General features: G+C 40.8%; 1 protein-coding gene and 1 long non-coding RNA gene across 13 annotated transcripts in view; one reads left to right on the top strand and one right to left on the bottom strand.

Annotated features, from left to right (window-relative positions):
• The window catches only part of dab2ipb (DAB2 interacting protein b), a 195,039-nt gene that overhangs the window by 107,709 nt on the left and 67,072 nt on the right, over positions 1-20,258 (top strand). The window contains exon 1 of one of the 12 annotated variants that reach the window (XM_023291116.3): positions 19,398-19,694. The exons of the other annotated variants lie outside the window; for them this stretch is intronic. The gene's annotated coding sequence lies outside the window, so the exon portion shown is untranslated. Of the gene's footprint in view, positions 1-19,397; positions 19,695-20,258 lie in introns of those variants that run through there. 12 annotated transcript variants of the gene reach the window in all.
• LOC129350932 (uncharacterized) lies at positions 13,975-14,956 on the bottom strand. Its single transcript, XR_008604526.1, has 2 exons — positions 14,310-14,956; positions 13,975-14,195 (listed from the first exon to the last, which is right to left on the bottom strand). It is a non-coding gene; the product is annotated as an uncharacterized LOC129350932 (long non-coding RNA).

Here is a 20,258-nt window from a genome sequence, read left to right on the forward strand (position 1 = left end):
GTATACACACTGACACCATACACAAACACCACTTTTTATTATAATTATTGTGCCTAAAGAAAACCCATAACATATCAATTTATGCTTCATTATATGTGACTATCATATAATCTTATAGGCTGCACAGTGGTGTAGTGGTTAGCACTTTCACCTTGCAGCGAGAAGATCCCTGGTTCGCGTCCCGGCTTTCCCGGGATCTTTCTGCATGGAGTTTGCATGTTCTCCCTGTGCATGCGTGGGTTTTCTCCGGGTACTCCGGCTTCCTCCCACAGTCCAAAAATATGCTGAGGTTAATTGATCATTCTAAATTGCCCGTAGGTGTGAATGTGAGAGTGCTTGTTTGTCTTTGTATGTGGCCCTGCGACAGACTGGCGACCTGTCTAGGGTGTCCCCTGCCTTCGCCCGAGTCAGCTGGGATAGACTCCAGCCCCCCCGCGACCCTAATGAGGATTAAGCGGTGTATAGATAATGGATGGATGGATGGATATAATCTTATAATGTTTTTAGGGCCGTTTATGTTTTCTGATGTAAGGTCTCATCTGGAGATATGAACAGTGTGTCCAGTTTTAACTCTTGCTTTTACGGTTTCAGTCAAAGTAATCGGGACACAGGGATGCAAAGCCTTGAGAATTGTACAGGTTTTACTGTTCAGAATCCGTGATGAATTGGAAATGACGAAGCAATTTCAGTTTTGTAATTATTGCAGAAAAAGTGCAAAAAACAGCGATAATATTCTGGCAGTTGAGGTGCCAAAAAATACTGTAAAATAGCAGAAAATAATGATCTCATAAAACACAGCAATTTTCTATAATTAAAATACAGTGTCTAGCCTCAGTTTCACATGAGATCATGTGCAGTTTGGGGATTTTTGAGGCATATTTACAAGTGGAAAAACAATGAAATTACCTAGAAACGTAGTTTAATGATGCTATAATACAAATAATGAGGTGTAAAACGTTTATTAAATAGCATAATTTTAAAAAGAATAATGTATACAAAATACTGTTATACAACTAGGAATTTGTGTTAAAATTGCAAAAATCTACTGTTACTGTTTTTAGATCATAAAGTGCAATATGAGTTTTAACATGTAATTTTAGATGAAATCTATCTAAGGTTAGACAGTGTGTTTCCAATATTCTGCGTTATACATGGTGACGGAAATGCTGTCCAAACAAACATTTTACATTAGACATGCAAATACACTTACCAATAATTTATGGTATATATACACTGCCATGCAAAAGTTTGGGGTCACCCAGACAATTTCATGTTTTCCATGAAAACTCACACCTTTATTCATGTTCTAACATAACTGCACAAGGGTTTTCTAGTCATCAATTAGCCTTTCAACACCATTAGCTAACACAATGTAGCATTTGAACACAGGAGTGATGGTTGCTGGAAATGTTCCTCTGTACCCCTATGGAGATATTCCATTAAAAATCAGCTGTTTCCAGCTAGAATAGTCATTTACCATGTTAACAATGTCTAGACTGTAGTTCTGATTAATTTAATGTCATCTTCATTGAAAAAAAAGGATTTTCTTTTAAAAATAAGGACATTTTGAAGTGACCCCAAACTTTTGAGCGGTAGTGTATCTGCTGACCTAAACTTCATGTTGCTGGTCAGTATAGATAAGTATTTGGATATTTTCTTCCAAGAGTACCAGCCCCTTTGTATCTCCAGTTGGTACGACCACACTGATCTCACATTTTTTGACATTTCTAATGTTAAGTCACAATCAAAAAAGAGTTACTGATTCTCACAAAATGGAGTTTGAACTTGCAGGACAAACACAAAACCTGGATGATTATATAGTAGGTGGTTCAGACTAAATGTTGGTATCTTCAACTCAGTGTGCTCCCACGGATACCCATTAATCAAAAAATGCATTTGCTGCATGAATATCAACATTAGTATCAAACTTATTACCTAATTTGCTTTTTTTCTTTTTTTCTTTTGGACTAGTGGGTCCACATTTGTAGTCTGGCTTTGCAGTTGCAAAAGATACAATTTATTGACACTGGACACATGGTAGCTGTGAGTTTTTTGCCCTGACCAGATCATGGCCCATGAGCTTCTTGTTGCTCTCTGATCTCTGAGCTGCTCGACACGCTTTCTTTGTATCAGAGATTATCTGACCCTTCCTACTGTAGCTGCTGCTCCCTCTGATTCAGCGCTGACCTTGCCTGTGTACGCTGATGAATATCAAAGTGATTGCAATGTGTGGGATTTTAGATTTTCCAGCAACAGCAGAGTGCCTCGGTTGGACGCTGCTGTATTAAGTATGGTGGGGTTGATGGCAACATGCTTTTTTTCAGTAAGAACTTGGCAAATGTACGCTTTACAGTGATTGTTTCTTTGAGAGATAGAAACGAATTCATCAGCTAACAGGACGGTTGTGTTTGCTTTTGGCTGTCCTCCACATTGTATTTTGCTAGATGTCACTGACCAATGTATTTCAGGAGCATTTATGTAATGTTTGACTTGCTAATTGCACAAACAGGAAGTGTTTTAGCATGTGTATGTTGAATCGTGGCCAGCACTGACAGTGTTTTGTTCCATTTGGGCTCCATCCACTAGTAGAAATCTTGCTATCTATATAAATGCATTATTACACACACGCATACTTTTGGTACAGAAGCAGCTCTCTGCAGGTTTCAAACAAATGAGTTCTGACATCATTGCAGTCGTCAGTACCAACCCCCCCTCCCCTACTGCCAATCCAGCCCCTTACTAAGATATGGAAATAGTTGTCTGTGTGGACTTTGTGGCCATAGCAGGGGTTGAATGAAACCGACTGATTGTGATTATGTGTTTGTGACTCCGTGTCTGTAAATACATGCATAACTGTGTATGTCTGTGAGTCTGTGTGTTTAGGTAGCTGCAGTTCTCAGCGCTGTGGCACCAGTGACTCATGTGCTTTTATGGAAAGACTGCTTCTATAACACACATCGGCCTTTTATGCTGTCGTTCAGCTCTGAATATCAGCATATTTCTCTTCCTTACCCTGTCTCTCTTGTCTTTGCATATGTGTTCATTCTGTTTACATTACGCTGAATAATGTCAGTGAGGCTTCTGAACAAAATAAGGAGGTATAGACAATGGATGACTGCATTATATAATAGCACCAAGCTATAGTACAGGGTTGTAGATAAACAGTAGCGTTGACCCATTAGGACTTAATATCATGTCAGTGTTCAAAACCGTGCTTATTACTCAGAATTAGTTTCACATTTCATTTATTTATATACTGGCCAAACACTACAAAACAGAAAAGCAACCTTGTTTCCTTTTAGGTCCATAATTTCATTTAAAAATAGTCTCATTTAAAGATAGAAGTCCACATGCAATTTGTGTATAATTACAAACTCCTGTGCAAGTCATTAAAATCTACCTACACTTCCAGGAAGAAAATGACCTCACTGTGTGTAGTGGTAGGTGCAGCTCTGGAACATTTCCTCATTTAGACATGAAAATTGCAGGGACACACACTTCAAACATACCAAATCTACATGGTAAGATAAACTCTTAGTTTGCATGACATTCTGAGATAACAGGCACTACTTCTCGTAGCCATTTTTGCTGTACTTAAGCAAGGTTCTTCAGCCTTACAGCATATCGGACACGGTTTCGCAGCCAAATTGCTTTCAAAGTGGTTTTTGCAGCAACTTGTAGCACATATCAATGAATCCGTACGACTTGACCCTTTTAACAAGGCTAGTTGCTTGTCTGTGCGATGAGATTTTGGGGAGAAAAAATGTGTTTGAATTTACATGAAATTTAATCATACTTACATCCTGCTTCCGGCTCTCCACACCCAGTTTGAATTCCTCTTTAGCTGCTCATTGCATAGATGGGTTGATATCTTTCCAGTGCAATAATAGCACTTTTTTTTTTTTTTTTTTTTTTTTTTTTTTTAGGTTCCTTCTCAAATTGAATTTCCCAACATTGGAGGTTTCATTTGGTACAACGAGCCTTTTTTTTTTTCTTTTACCCTTTGCAATCCCTACCCAGATCCCAACATGTCCTTTTTCTTTTTTTCTTCAAGAAAGGTGCGCGCAGCACTGGGCAGCAGCCGGAGCTGTCATTGGCAGGGCAGCTCAAATGAAATTTCGTTGTATATGAAAGTGTGCAATGACCAATAAAGATTGATTGAAATATATGGCCTGGTTTGCCACCTCTGCAAGTAGTCTAGTGGATGTTAACACTTCAGTGAATAAAGTCATGACATTTAGAGTATCCTATCATTATGACTCTCATATTGCCAGATTCTCAACAATCCCCCCTACACAGTTAAGAAAAGATATCGCTACTGCTGGCATTATTATGGTGAGATGGGTGTAAAAACATGTTAATTTCATAACACATTAGTTCTTCACTTGATATAAAGATGATGTAAAACCAAATCTGCAAGTATTATCATATCAAAATGGATGTGGACGTTCTGCATAACCTTGATTATTTAGAAGAACAAGATACAGCATGTAAGAGTAATGACGAAGATAGCTGCTAAAAAGTAAAGGTAGTGAAATTACCCAGAAAATAGCCTAGTACTCATAGGGTTAAGCAAAATTTAGAAAAACATAAAATCATTGTTAGTGTCAGTATGGATTTAGGAGTTGTATGTTCATTCCTTCTTCCACTTTAGCTTGCTTTAGATTGAAAACCATAAAGATGCAATTTTAGCGGCCATATGAAGTAGTGGAGTGGTGGTATCAACATGCGTGCTGTAAGGAGCTTTACCTTGTAACTCTGAATGCTTGTCGGTAACGGGATTCAAGAGCCATGTCATTTTTCCATAAAACTGTACCGATGGGTACTGTGGAAATTGTTGCAGGTGAGGGCGATGAAGCATATATATATGTGTGTGTGTGTCAGAGAGAATGAATGATTGAAGAAGAGCAGCATAGTGTGGGAGAGAGACATCCATCCATAAATCCAATAAAGTGATGACATTTAGAGTTATTAAATTCTGTAAACATTCCCCCGGTGGTCTGACTGTAATATCCAACCTTTTCTATTGCTCCTTCCCTTCTTTCCTTTATCCTCTTCCTATCTCCCTCCACATCTCGTTCACTTACTTACCGACCTTCCCGTTTGCTCTGCCAGCATCCAGCGTCTATCAACCCTTTATATACATGCCACTTTTCACTTTGGCTTTTTCTGCTCTCTCTTTATTCTTCTGTCTCTCTGGCCCATTTCTGCTCTGCTATCATTTGTCACTTTGGTCCCCTCTTATTTGCTTCTCTCATGCTAATAGTTATGTTTGGGGCTGTACTTTGCTGGTGGATTTCTGCTACATTAAACCCAGTCCGGCGCTCACAGATTTCTCCCTAGATTCTCCTCTCTCTTCTCTCTGCCCTCTTCTACTTTATTTTATGCAACTGCACCAACAATCTACGCCTCGCCTCTCCTCTTGTTCCCTTGTTAACATTCATCATCATTTGTGTGCTCCCATCTCTGTTGTCTCTCTCCATTGTTTCGGAAAATTTACCAACTCTTCCTCCAGTCTTTGTTCACTTTATTCCAACGCTGATGGAGTCACACTTGTTGATCGCATGCGCCCTTAACCCTCTGAACTGTGAAACCTGCCGGCATGTTATCTTTCGAAAAATCAATAAAATGACACCCTGTATCGCATCCAGAAACACAAAGAGTTGCCAGACTTTCAACTTTCTGACAGCCCTTGAAGTACAGGGAGTCCTCGGTTTACAACGTCCTCTACCTATGGTGTTTCCTTGTTACGTCAGCATTGATTCCGGGGTGTCCTCAGTTTACGACGTACGGCGTTTTGTCATTACGTCGGAACTGGTTACGTGGAACTAGTTGGCGAGTGAAGTGGACTAATACGTTGTCACACTGCACTATAAGACAGTTTTTTTTTTACATTTGGCGGTTGTACGCCAACTTGGATTGTGCTACATTCGCTAACTTTTTGCCCTTCATTATGGCTCCCAAACGTGATCAAGTAGATCAAGTTGTAAAAACAATACAACATATTCTGTTATCTTCTTGTAAAATGACTCATACATGCATGAAAGTCATTGGTATTCATGACTTTTCCGAAGAACTGATAGATATCGTGATGCACGTAACGGCTTGTTTACATTCGCCAGAGTTCCGACTTATGGCGAAAATCGACTTATGTTGGGCTGTAGAAATGGAGCTCCGATTTAAATTGAGGACCCCCTGTATTAATCTGCGACTTGCCATCCTATTGGGAAGCTTAAAATCATGGCATTTCATCAAATTCTGTATTTAAAAAACATGTCCATTTGCACTAACCAGACCCTGTAAAAAACAAAAAATAAATAAACATTTGCACTCCCTAGCACAAATGGGAAGCCAAAAGGGACCCAGCTGTTAAGTCACAAAAAATGTGAGACTTTTCGACTGAACTGCAGGCAGTATTTACTCAGAGTGGATAAGAAAAAGGTTGAAAACAAACATGTAAGTAGTGAAATATCAGTAGTATGTACACTCACCATTTATTTCCCAGCATTGGTAACACCTGGAGGCACTTGGAAATGTGCAACATGATGATTCCAGGTTTGTGAGTTCCTGCTATCTCTAGTCGTGGTTGTACTTTATCTACAGAGGTGCAGGGGAAAATGAGCCCACAGCAACAGGAACAAAAAACACCCAGAAACTAGAAGAAATTAGATGCTACATTCCGGAATCATCTAATTCATTCATTCACGTATTCATTCACTGGCTGCATGATCTTCTTGAATGTTGATCCAGTGATTATCGATGATGATTTCTAGCACACTGTACGCACACGCAGTTAGTTCAGGGGTTCAGGAAAACGAGTGTACTTGGTAACGATAGCTATCAAATGCTCAGTTACAGATTTTGTTGCCAGTCTGGAGAAGAAACAACAGCAGTGTTTTAATTATGTTCATTGCAGCAGCATAATTATACAGAGCAAGAGTGCATCTTTCTCCGTCTCTCTTTGGCATCCTTCCCCGCTTGCTATCTCATTTACAATGCATCAGCATGATTTGGTGTAGATGAAACAGAGCTCTCAGGGTAAAAATGTGTTTTACAGAAAGCAGGTTTCACTTACCACTGTGCATTATTAGATTCCATACCATATAAACCATGCATTTGAAAGAACCATCTCAAAACATACTCTGATCTAGTAATGAATATAAAGTTTCATTGCATCTTTCTATTTGAGATTACAATTGGGATTTTATTAATTCTGGAAGAAGGCACTGTTGTTTATGTGCTTAGCTACAGGTGGATGTCTTGAGAAGGTTCATTTGTCATGTTTTCATGAACTAAATGCTCTTCATTTATTTCAAGGACAGAGATGGCTATTCAGTTTTGAAGTTCTGACGCACCGGCACAAGTGTTTTGTTTTTTTTTCTTTCTCAATTTTCCTTCAGAGTCCGACATAACAAGTTTTTTAAATTCTGTTAGACCTTGTGGCACACAGTGTCCCTACAGTAGCTTCAGTACCTTAACTAAGATAAACAGTCTCCTGAATGAGGCTGGTTCAGTTGCTGTGCTGCCGTGTCTGTGGTTCAAACACTTGAACACACAAACAAACGTCAGCACAAACTTTGTGAAAGAAAGCGACTATTGAAAACATTTAAGAACAAAGCTGTTTTTTTATGTTTGAGGGTCATAGCAGGAGGTACAATTGAAATCGGTTTTGCTGTTGACGATATTAGAAGAAAATGTTTGTGGAAACATTTATCTACATTTCTTACAATTCAGATTATTATTAATTAAATGAAATACATTCTAGTTGATAGATTAAAGGTTTATTAAGGTGAACATACTGTAAACTGCAGTAAAGTTCGTAAACCGAACAAATTACAGATGGAACTGGCAAAACATTCCCCGACCTTTTCTCAGTACTTAAACAAATTCAAGAAATCTTTGCAATTGAAGGTCCCATTAAGAAATTCATATGCGCAGATTTTATATGGCCTTCGTTCCTTTTCCTGGTTCAGAAAACCTTTTGCTTGTTATTTAGTAGCACATGCATCCTTCATTTTTTATAGTAAATGGACTGAATGCATGCGATTTAATTGCACCAAATTAGTTAGGCATTCGTTTTGGTGTATTCCAGGGAGCTTTTCTATATATTGCTGCTATGATCACTTTACAATCTGCACAATTTGTAACAGAATCATCCCCGGAGCAATTCTAGTGCTATTGACACCTGCCCAGCTGGTGGGGATTCATGGCTCGGTTGATGTTTAACCCTGCTGGGTCCACTGTGAGCCCTAGCGAGCATGGCCAAGGGTCTCCTCTCTTTCATTCTCTCCTCGGGTAATGAGCTGTAATGGACAGGGCCTTGGGCGTGACAGGAATACCGAGGGCCCCATCAAAGCAGCGGCCTGCACATCCCCTGAAAAGACTGCTCAGTGCGCATGCAAACACTCATTTACTCATTAATGCATTCCTCTCTTTAATCTAAGCTGGTCCCAGGCTTTTCAGTTGTTTATCACCGACTGATATTATGTATATTAGACACTGCATAGTCTTATCGAAGAGTCATTTTCTATCTAAACATGACAATTATATGAATTTGTTAAAACTGCAGGAACACTGATGAATTGTGTTCAGTGTGTTGATAGTGGCTAACCCTCATTGGGCTGATGGGAAGCTCTACCATATCTAAAATGTGGGAGCAAACACTCATTTTTCTAGTCTATTTATAAAGGAATCCACAGCTTTCTCTGAAATAATTCATCCGCACATCAAAAGCCTGATATGTTTGGGTAGAGCAGTGAAAAACATCTATATAATAAAAATACCGCACACATATACACACGTAAAAGATTCAGTGACGCTGACATGAGATGGTACTCAATGCCTCTTACGGATCCACTAAATTACCTTGGTGATAACTCTAGATGCTTTTTCACCACTTTCACTTCACTAACAGGCCTCTCTGCCACTTTACCGCTCACCCTCCCTTTCACTCATTTTTGCTGCGAGTGTGTGTGTGTGTGTGTGTGTGGTGTGTAATCTTTGTGACAGCCAGGGTTTTTTACTCTGCCGTGGACTAATAAAATTGCAAAATTCAGGCCATTCAGCCAGTGTGCATTTTATGTATGCATTTTCTTCATCCAGACTGACTTTCTGGAATTGTAAAACACGCTTCAGTTTCCCTGTTTAAGCTACCACCATTACAGTGCTTGTCTTTGATTAGCATAGATTAAAGTGTAGGAGAGAATATATGGCTCAGTATAGAAGTAAAGTAAAATGGTGCAATTCAGTTTCCCCACAAAAACGCCTAAGATGATATTAAAAAGTCTGCCATCTTTTCTCCTGCCTTCTGTAGGCAATAACCGTAAGGTATAAAAATACTTGTTTGTTGTTTCGTTTGTCAGGAAGTGTAACAGTATACACGCCAACTAAAATAGGGATTTTAGTGACGTGAAATGTGCACTGAAGTTTTTAAGGCTTATACACGGCCAGTTACCGTCTGCCTCTGCAGTATGTTCACCCAGCAGTGACTTGGATCACAGAGTCGAACGTCACAGGCAAGCTGACTTTCCATCTACTGGTTCTTCTGATGTTGCATGAACTGATCCAAGTCACATCAGTCTTTGATCCCCAACAGCTAAACACATTGTGAGACATACTGTACTTTTAACATAGGCAGACCAGACTTTCTAAATGCTCATGATGCTCAAATGTGCGAGCAAAGAGCGGCTCCCAAAGATAAAGAAATCAGCTGACAACCTTCCACAGTGTATTGCACTAGAGTGTTCTACCAATCCTGTATCACTGGAAACTGTCCAGGCATACAACTCATGCTTCCCTCTGTTTTGCCTTTATACATGAACAACTTTGCCTGTGTCAACAGTTTAATACATTTTTCTAATGCTCTTTACTGCTGCCATTTTTACCGTGGATTTCTATAAATTAAGAGCCTTATTCTTAAGTGTGCTCAGAAACCTTGGTGTGATGGAAGCACTTTGAGCGCTGATTCCATGCTGATGAAGCTTGATGGGTATGGAGGACTAAAAGTGCCAAAATTAAATAAATAAATACATCATTAAATAATTAATTAAATATGTCATTAATTAATTAAAATTGGAATTAAATATTTCATTAATTAATTAAAATTGGAATTAAATATGTCATTAATTAATTAAAATTGGAATTAAATACATAAATGTGTTATTAAATATGTCATTAATTTATTAAAATAACAATTATTTTAAGTAAAAAACATATTTCATTATTTCACGATTTAATTAATTATTTCATGGTCCTTGTGTTGCAGTGGATCATGAATTAATTTTATCTGTCAACCTCGCCCGTCAAAGTCCGTGGGCGGGACTAACGTGAATCTAGTCTAATCCACTGCTTTTGTCTGCCTTGAAACCGGAAGTAGAAGTCTTTCTAAACATGGTGGCTGTGTAGAGGGAGAGTCGCTGTGAACTTTCTAGAGAGTTGGTGAGAGATCTTTTAGACCTTGCAGAGTATGTGGAAGCAGGACCTGCTGACCGCGAGCATGTAGCGTGTAAAGCAGAGGAATTTATTGAAGTTGTTGAAGTTATTTCCGCACTTTCCGACCAAGATGTTGACCGTAGAGTGACTGCAAATTTAGAGGAAGTACTCCGCCGGTTTTCTGGTACCAGGGTGCAACAGGAGCACACACAGGGACCAGGGCGTTTGGCATACCGAGGGAAGTTCTGGAACATCACGTTCTTTGTGGATTACCAGCCTGTCAAATTGCAGCGATGCTCGGAGTGTCGAGCGCTTTTCCTTTAGGACCTACTCGGCGCGGCACGGCTCCGCTCGTCTTTGTTTAGCCGCGATTCCACAAGCATCTACTCGGCACGGTACGGCTCGTCTCATCTTTGTTAGCGAGCGTTTCCATACGGACTAATTTTCAGCACCTTCTCGGCTGAGGTTCCCAGCGAGCTGAGATGAGCCGATAATGTGGCGTTTACATAGTGCAGGCCACTGATTGGACAGGGAGTGACGACACAGAGCAACTTCAGCACGAAAACAAAATCCTGCATTAAAAAATGACTGTAAACAGCGACGGTGTGCATTGCTCTTCACGAAACTCTCTGTTCTTCATAATTTTAATGTGACAGCCAGACCTGTACCGTGGGTGAATGAAGAGGTCGAGACTTTGTCTTTGGTGGTGGACCAAAGAATACAGAGAGAGCTGGACGGAGAAAGTTTATCAGGAGGTCTCTGAGCGGATGGCCGCTCACATATACAGTAGACTGTATATAAAGAGGACAGAAGCAGTGTAGGGAGAAGCTGAAAAAGCTCAAAAGTGACTATCGGTCCACCCAGGACCACAACGGCCGGCGTGGGTCAACCAGGAGGTGTTGGAAGAGGTTTCATGGAAGCTATTTACTGGCACCGCACCGGCGAGCAACAGGAGGGAGACTCAGCCGCTGCATTGTTGGAGACGTTCGAGAACGGTGAGTGTTTTGTGACTTCAAGAAACTTATACATCATTTATTCCATTGGTGGCAAGCTTCTTTTAAGCAAACAAGTATTTTTAGAAAGTAACGTCGTTGTCTCCTGTAGCAGACAATAAGATAGCTAGTTAGCCATCGGCGCTAACTCCGTGCTCTGCTTGTATTTCGTGCTGCTGTTTCTAACGTTTAGCTCTCAGAAGCTAATACTTCAGTCAGCATGCCGTGTTTTTCTTGTACTTAGAGTGAGTGTTTATTTCTGTTCAAGAATCCCTTTCCACATGCGAAGCCTACTCCACCTCCGTCGCGGAGCCCCCGGCTGCCCTGTCTCCTCTCCACCACCAGCAGCAGCTCCTCTCCAGCACCAGCTTCGACACCGACCCTGTCAACAGCACCGTCTTATCACCGGTAAGACACGGTAAACAGAGAGCATGGTTGATTTTCGCATTATTATTATTACTACAGGTGTAAATGCCTGCAAGCATGATCAGAACAGTGAGACCAACGACCAAGAATTCAGGCAGGTGTAAATGCAAACTGTGCAGCAGCCAGCTCAGGAACGCCTGATGAAAGCTACATGTAGCTGCAGTGACACATAAACAGAACACATGCAGCTGCATTTATTTTCCATTGACTTAACAAGTAAGTCACTCTAATTAATTTACGTTCTGGTGCAGTGTAGTATTGCAACCATTCTTCTTATAGTCACTAGGTAGCTGTGAAACTGAATGAAAATATACATAAAAATGAGAAAACACAGCTCTTCTTAGCAACTCCAAAATGTGCACAGGATGAAATGAAGTTCACACCACGTCGTTTTTGTTTGTGGTGGAGGAGTTACTGCTTGTGCTTTGGTTAAAGCGAAGAGTGCCAGAAGTTTATTAAAGTATCAAAGACATGATCATGATTGAAAATGGATGGACGGGTGGCTAAACACATCACATCATAGCTGTGGAGTCCTTCCAGCTCCTGGGGACTACAATCTCTCAGGACCTCCTGAAAAAGGCTCAGCAGAGGATGTATTTCCTACAACAGCTGAGGAGACATGGCCTGCCACATGAGCTGTTGATCCAGTTCTACACTGCAGTCATCCGATCTGTCCTGTGCACCTCTGGATCAACCCCACAGCAGGACAGAAACAGACTACAGCCCATAGTACGGACTGCAGAAAACATCATCAGAGACCCCACTCACCCTGGACATTTGGACTACAGAGCCCTGTACACAAAAATCACCACTACTGTGTTTATAGCAATTACCATTTTGCTAATGTGTTCATACATTCCAGTCTAGCTGTACATTTCTGTTTATATTGTGTTCTATTTTACTACTATTTCTTTTTCCTCCCTGTTCCTCTTTCTATAGTTTATTTTTTATTATTCTCTTCCATATTCCTAGGATGACACCAACAGCCGAAACCAAATTCCGTGTATATTGTGTACTTACTTGGCCATTAAAGCTGACTCTGATCACTTTTCTGTCTTTGGTCTAGGCAAGAGGAAAGGGGGCCACAGAAAACTGGACCTTCCTAGCGTACTTGTGGAGATGCAGGCTGAGGAGGAGTGGAGTCATGCCCAGCATGATGAGAACATCTGGTTGCTCCTCAGCGAGGCAAGAGAGAATGAAGCGGCCTTGCAGCGGGAGGAGATGGCCCAGAATACTGCCTTCAACCAGTCATTCCTGGGTGTGCTGGGGTAGCTGGGTAGGCAGTGGGCAGCCGGCGAGTGTGAGCGAGTCCACCTCCCATAGACTTGAGATTTACAAGTGCTGGTCATATAATTAGAATATCATGAAAAAGCTTGTCTTTTGGACAACTGTCAGGTCAGCAGTCTTCCCCATGATTGTGTAGCCTACAGAACTAGGCTGAGAGACCATATAAAGGCCTTTGCAGGTGTTTTGAGTTAATTAGCTGATTAGAGGTGTCTTCAATATTGAACCTTTCTACAATATTCTAATTTTCAGAGATACCAAATTTGAGATTTTTGTTAGTATTCAGGTATAATCATCAAAGTTAAGAGAAATAAACATTTGAAATATATCAGTCTGTGTAATGAATGAGTATAATATACAAGTTTCACTTTTTGAATGGAATTACTGAAATAATGAACAACTTTTTTCATGATATTCTAATTATATGACCAGCACCTGTAGTTGTATATAGTTTTACTTTTAGTCCTCCACTGTAGGAGAGGCCCACCACAGTTTGTACTTTGCACATTGTAAATAGTTTTGATTTTGCTGCTGACTAATAAACTATTTTGTGACTTATGTGATTGCATCATAACTTCTCATTTTGTCTGTTAAGACACTGGTAGAAAAAGAGTCAACAGTCTGAACCAAACAATTCTATATTCCCTAATAATGTATTTGTGTTTAATGGGATTTAACATGTTTTAACACAAACTCCTTTATGGTTCATAATTCTGGTGACTGAATTACACCAAAGCAATACTGATTTATCAAACTGGAATTTTCTTAAAACAGCTGTTTTAATGTTTTGCCGTTTAATTTTTTATTTAATCTTGCTAACCTTCACAAACAAACAATAGTATAGACACATCTACAAAAGTTTATTGTCAGAATTGCATTAAAGAAAACAATAGCGGTCCGGGGACCGAAAAACAGAAGTATAACAAGAAGAATAACTTTGCATGACACGTAGTGCATCAGTGCATCCTGTACATCTCTGTCCTCCTCCTCTACACCTTGTGCCACTGCAGGCTCATGTGCTGCTGCTTCAGGTAAATCCCATGAAGTCTCATCAGAGAGCATCTGAAACACATACACAGCATACATATTTTAATACCTAATAGCGACAAACTGCAGCCATTACAGGGTCGTTCACAGGACTGATACACGATAGCTAGCGAACTAGCATTAGCTTACCCTCATATGTCGTCTCGTTCATATCCTCTTGTCTTCGGCTTGATACTGCTTTATCGCCTCCCAAACTCTCCTGTGTGTCTCCTCAGTGTTTCGACTCGTCGCTCTCAGCTTTCTCCGACTCTTCTATTACTCTGAATCTGACAGAAAGCCACAGACCGAGCAGCAGGTGTACTATCGCCTCCATGTACATTGTTGCATTGCGTTTGTGTCGCACAGAAATGACGGTAAGGGACTTTCGGACCGCCGTGCTATGACGACTCCACCCACGATGAGGTGGTTCTCAATGTAATGGAAAAACAACTAAACCGAGACGAGCCGTGGCGCGCCGAGTAGATGCTAAAGGAAATGCTAAAGGAAAATTTGTCTTGCACCGCATGTATCAACATTTGGGAAAGAGGACCGAGTCTTTAGCGGTTGCTAATAAAGTTTTGTTTTATTGAGTATCCAAACCAACGTAGAGGTGAATAGCGCCACCCAGTGTATCGGAATGTGTTCACAAGCTCTGCGTCAATCCATTATCTGGAATCGATTTGCCTTGACTTGATGTGCAGGGTAACCAATCAGGTGTTAGGATCCGCCCACCGACTTTGACGGGCGAGGTTGACAGATAAAATTAATTCATGATCCACTGCAACACAAGGACCATGAAATAATTAATTAAATCGTGAAATAATGAAATATGTTTTTTACTTAAAATAATTGTTATTTTAATAAATTAATGACATATTTAATAACACATTTATGTATTTAATTCCAATTTTAATTAATTAATGACATATTTAATTCCAATTTTAACTAATTAATGACATATTTAATTATTTAATGATATATTTATTTAATAACACATTTAAGTATTTAATTCCAATTTTAATTAATTAATGACATATTTAATTCCAATTTTAATTAATTAATGAAATATTTAATTCCAATTTTAATTAATTAATGACATATTTAATTAATTATTTAATGATGTATTTATTTATTTAATTTTGGCACTTTTAGTCCTCCATAGATGGGTTCCTGGCCTGCTTTATTATCCACCAATCACCATCCCTCCTCCAGACGCAGCCTCATCAAGGTCAGACTGTCATGGTGTATGGGTGTGTCTGTATTAAGGCTCGGCCAGTGTGACCCATATTTCTATTAAGTAAATACTTTAACAAAAAGGAGGCACACTGTGCACCTCTTACACCCATTTTATACTCTTATTTTTGAAAATTTCATCCTGGTTATGTAGTTTTACTCTTATTACTTAATACATTTCTCAAGATTACATTCACAACTCTCTACAGATTTAAGACTAAGATTTGATAAATACCCATTTTTATGCTTTTTAAAAATAAAACACTGTTGCTGTAATATTTATCTCAAATAGCCTGTGCAGAATTAAAGTGAAAAATAAAAGAGAGAGATTGGCATATGCGCTGCAACAGCAGCTCAGCTCAGCTGGTGCAGTCTGACCTAGTTAGACAAAAATGTAAGTACCAAGGTGTCGAGCTGCCTGTTTACATCTCCGGCCACTCATAGCTACACCTTTGAGCGTGGATGGGCTACCACTGAAGCTGAAGGTACGTCAGCTATACATGTCACTTTCATTTACATCTACACACCCTAACCATTGTAAAACAGCATTTTTTTGCGACTGAGTAGAATCTGTCACAATCTATTAGACTGACTCCTGCATCATGGCCTCCACTGATGCCCACCATTGCGCTGCAAAGCATATTCATTACACAGGGAATCATAAATACAGTGGAACACAGTGAAGTGAAAGAGATGGCGCCACACAGATCTGAGGACCCCTTTTACAAAACAGGCTGTGCTCTCTGAGTGCTGTCATTGTACGGTGGACTGTGTCTGGGTCAGACGTTCAGCTTTTCATTGTGCATTTACGAACCCTCTTGAAAAAGCGCCCGACTCTCAGGCTGCACTCTTGTCTTTGATATGAGAAAATGCAGCTTATTTTTCAGCTGTTACATTCACAAAATTTTGCCTTTGTTTATGAATTTGCTAGCATAGCATTTTATTTTTTCTGTTAAAAAATTTTGCCACCCTTGTATATATTGTAAATAAAGCTGCTGTAACAATGTAAATTTCCCCTGGAGTGGGGAGAAATAAAGTACTTTATCTTTATCTTTATCTTTTATCTTTAGTTCAAAAGTAATAATACTAAATATTGCAAGTCGTTCTGTTTAATAATTAGAACACTTACTAAGGCTACAGTATTTATATCTGGTTTTAAAGTGCCAGGCTGCATATGAAGCACAGTCCACTTAATTTTATTGATGGCTGAAATTACAAGCAGCTTTAGCTATTGTGTCTTACTTCAACTGCTATTACTGTGAAAATGGTTTGTTCATTAAAGGTAATGCCATACAACAGCTCCATTTTCTAGCTGAGGCTGGAAACCGATGGATTGCTCCCTTTGGGGTTGAGGGTGAGCTGCTGCCTCAAGTAGATAAGTTAAGAATCTTGGGATCTTGTTCATGAATGGTGGGAAAGTGGAACATAAGATGGACAGACAGATTGGCACAGCAACAGCAGTAATACGGGTATTTTACTGGACTGTCGTGGTGAAGAGGGACCTGAGTCAGAAGGCAAAGCTCTTGATTTACCAGTCAGTCTTCATTCCAATGGACCCATGGTCATGAGCTCTGGGTTTGAGATTGCGGATACAAGTGGCTGAAATGGGTTTCATTTGTAAGATGGCTGTGGGCAAGCCTTAAAGTTAGGGGTGAGGAGCTCAGGCATCTGAAGGGAGATCAGTGTAGAGTCACTGCTCCTTTGTGTCAAATGGCTCCATCTGAGGTGGTTCGGGCATTTGGTTAAAATGCCTCTAAAAAAAGCCTTCTTTTGGAGGTTTTCCAGGCATGTCCAACTGGGAGGCGATGAGAGGAAGAAAATGGATTGATGGATAGAAATGTTCAAGTTTGATGCAATTATGGCATCTTAAATTTGGAGACTAGTTCATGGATGCAAAGTGCAGTTGAAATAATGCTGCTTAGATTATTTGGAATATTTCTGGATGGAGTCTTGCTAGGAAGGTGGTGGCTGAATGTTGGCATCAGCTGCAGGAGCTGGAATCAGCATGTTACAGGTGCAGCTAATTAGACTGATAAAACATGGATGGTGATTAGCGATTAGTGTGTGTGTGTGTGTGTGTGGGAAGAGAGAGGAGTGGTAGCTTTAGGCTTATATAATTGGATTAAGTGAACCAGAAAGGAGCTGCCTTTTTAGATTTTAAACTGATGGGATAATGGAGGGAAACAGTAAAATATATGAATGGACAGGAGCCAAGAGGAAGTTATGGACGACAAAGCCTTTCTGATAAAACCCTCATTAAGCTGTATAAAAAAGCTGTTCTTCAGAAGCAACCTCGCTATCATTGCAGTTACAGTTGTTCCTCCACTGTTATAGGAAACCTTTCATACAGTTTACATCAGCAGGAAGACCTTTGGTGACACTGTTTTAATTATATGATGATAATTATCACCTTTCACCTGAATCTGGAGGACGTGGGAGTATGTATTGTGTGTCAGTTGAGGTTTATTGCAGAAACAAGAGAACGTACGGTGTTGCACATGCAGATACAACAACATAACCCCGCTGTGATTGCTAAGCAGTTGCACTGGATTGGAACTGACGTTGCTCTGCCCTTCAAGAATGAGTAATTAATCTGTAATCCACCGCAAGCCACGCTGAGATTAAATTAAAACTGTTTTCTGTGGCTTTTTAGTCAGCTGTTGCAGTTAGGTATTTCTGTTTTGATGCAGCCTTTGGAGATTTTTAGCAGTTTAAATGAACCTGTAATCATTTGTATTTATCACTACAGTATACACAGATTTTTCTTTCAGAAGTCTACATTTCAGTGATTAATTAGTCGAATTGGAATCACTTGTCACTTGGACACCTGCTTCCTTCTAGAGGAAACAGGTGTCCTGCAGCAAAGGAGATACTTTTCATGATTGAATCATTAACAAAAAAATAACAATGTGTCTGTGCCCCGTGCTTTTGTTTAGAAAGGGTGTGAGCCTGAAGCTCAGGATCTGTGCCCTCCTCCACACCCTATTGTGTGGTCATTTGGTTTTCACATGCACTGATGTCTGTGCATGTGTGTCTCGTGTCCGGGAGAATAAGGGGTGAGGGTGATGTCATATTTGATGACATCATTGCAGACGTGCAGGGAGTGCCGATTGGCCGTCAGCTCTTGTGAACCAGTTCTCCACAGCTGCCCTGCCTTATCGGTGCATCCCGCCCGGCCCTTTCTGCCCCAGTGCCAGCTCTGCCAGAGTTTAAGCTCTAGAAATAGCATCAAACTCACTCCTATCTCCTCTGCCAGTCTACCAATCCAGGCTCAAATTGAGCATGGTAGTACCCTCCCACCCACATTCCAGACTCACTGCTACCAACCCTTTGGCTGGCCCCACTGGCCAAGCCTTTTTTTTTTTTTTTTTTTTGCCAAAGCTGAGCTCCAGCCTCATATGTTCAGTGTTTTATCTGTCTGAGCCTCAGCGTGAGTCCTGGTCTCCCAGCTGATCTGAGCCCACGCTGTGGGCTGGTTGCCGGCAAATGCAGCCCCCCCGCCCTCCCAGTCCCAGCGACAGCGGTGGCAACAGTGGCCAAGAGGGAAAGCAGCACACCTCACACCAGAGTTGACAGGACAAAGAGCACACACACACACACTCCCACTGAAGCTACACAGGGGGCAGGGCCAAGCTAGGCAGCACTATACACACATGTGATCCCCCACCAACCACACACACAACGCGGGCAAGCTCCTCCCTGTGCAAGGAGACAGTGATGGGAGGTGTAGTCAATCACTGACAGGGAACGAGAGAGGGTTTTAGCTTGAGTTATGAGGAGGGGGAGGGACAGCAAGGGGGGAAATGGGGACGAATCTTCATCACTCCCAAATTAGAGTCAAGTGTCAGGGTACCTTTAAATTCATTCATGCGAAGTGAAAGAAATAAACAGAGGAGAAAGGGGAGTGTGTCCCATTTCAGAGACAACACAGGAAGTAGGGCATGCTCTGTACGGGGTGAGGAAGAGAGGGTGGGAGAAAGAAAGGAGGAGAGGGAGCAAGAGAGAGGGAGAGCATTGTAGCGCTCATTCTCCACCCCTCGCCTTAAAGCAGCAGCAGGAGCAAAGAGGGACGTAGTCAGGGAGAGAAGGAGGAAGAGAACCACAAGTAAGGAAGAGGAGAGGCGAGCAGCAGTCTGCATCGGCAGCAGGGGGAGAAAAATGGAGCTTTGAAATCGCCTTTGCCCTCATCCATCTCTGCCTTCTGTTTTTTTTTTTTTTTTACCCCCCCCTCTTATTCTGACTCAGCCTCGGTTTCTCTCTCTGCCTGCCTTCGATTGTTCTGTGAGATTCTGACAATGCCTGGTGAGTGTTATCCCGCTTTTCACATGTCACTCACCATCCTTTGTGTGCTGGTTTGCTTTGGTTTAATGCAGTGGGAGATGATTTTTAATGTGAATGTGCGACCACGGAGAGGAATGTGGAATGTAGATGTAGGTGCTTCATTGAGACTGTTTACGCTCCTCTGCCTCTGTGTGCTGTTTATACTCCAGCTGTGCTATTCTCTTCCTCCTGTGCTTTTCTCTATCAGTGACAATGCAAGGGAGGCTGCTTTCCTGAGCACACACACACACAGACACAGACACACACACTCTACTACATCCTGCGCACATCCAGGATCCTCAGTCATTATTATATAATTGCTTTTATCTCCCAATTGGTTTTTATTCAAATAGTGCATTTACTAGGTGTGAGATTATAAAGCACCAGGAATGATCATGTATAGATGTTTTTGTTCTTGTTGTTGTTTGTTTGTGAGTGTTGACCACATCCTAAATGTAACAACATCACACAAAGCTGGCCTGTGTGGCGGAGGGCAGGCAGCTAACACAAATCAGATGACTGGGCCACACTGTGAGGTCAGCCGCT

The sequence above is a fragment of the Amphiprion ocellaris genome, chromosome 17, assembly GCF_022539595.1.
Source record: "Amphiprion ocellaris isolate individual 3 ecotype Okinawa chromosome 17, ASM2253959v1, whole genome shotgun sequence".
Classification (NCBI taxonomy): domain Eukaryota; kingdom Metazoa; phylum Chordata; class Actinopteri; family Pomacentridae; genus Amphiprion; species Amphiprion ocellaris.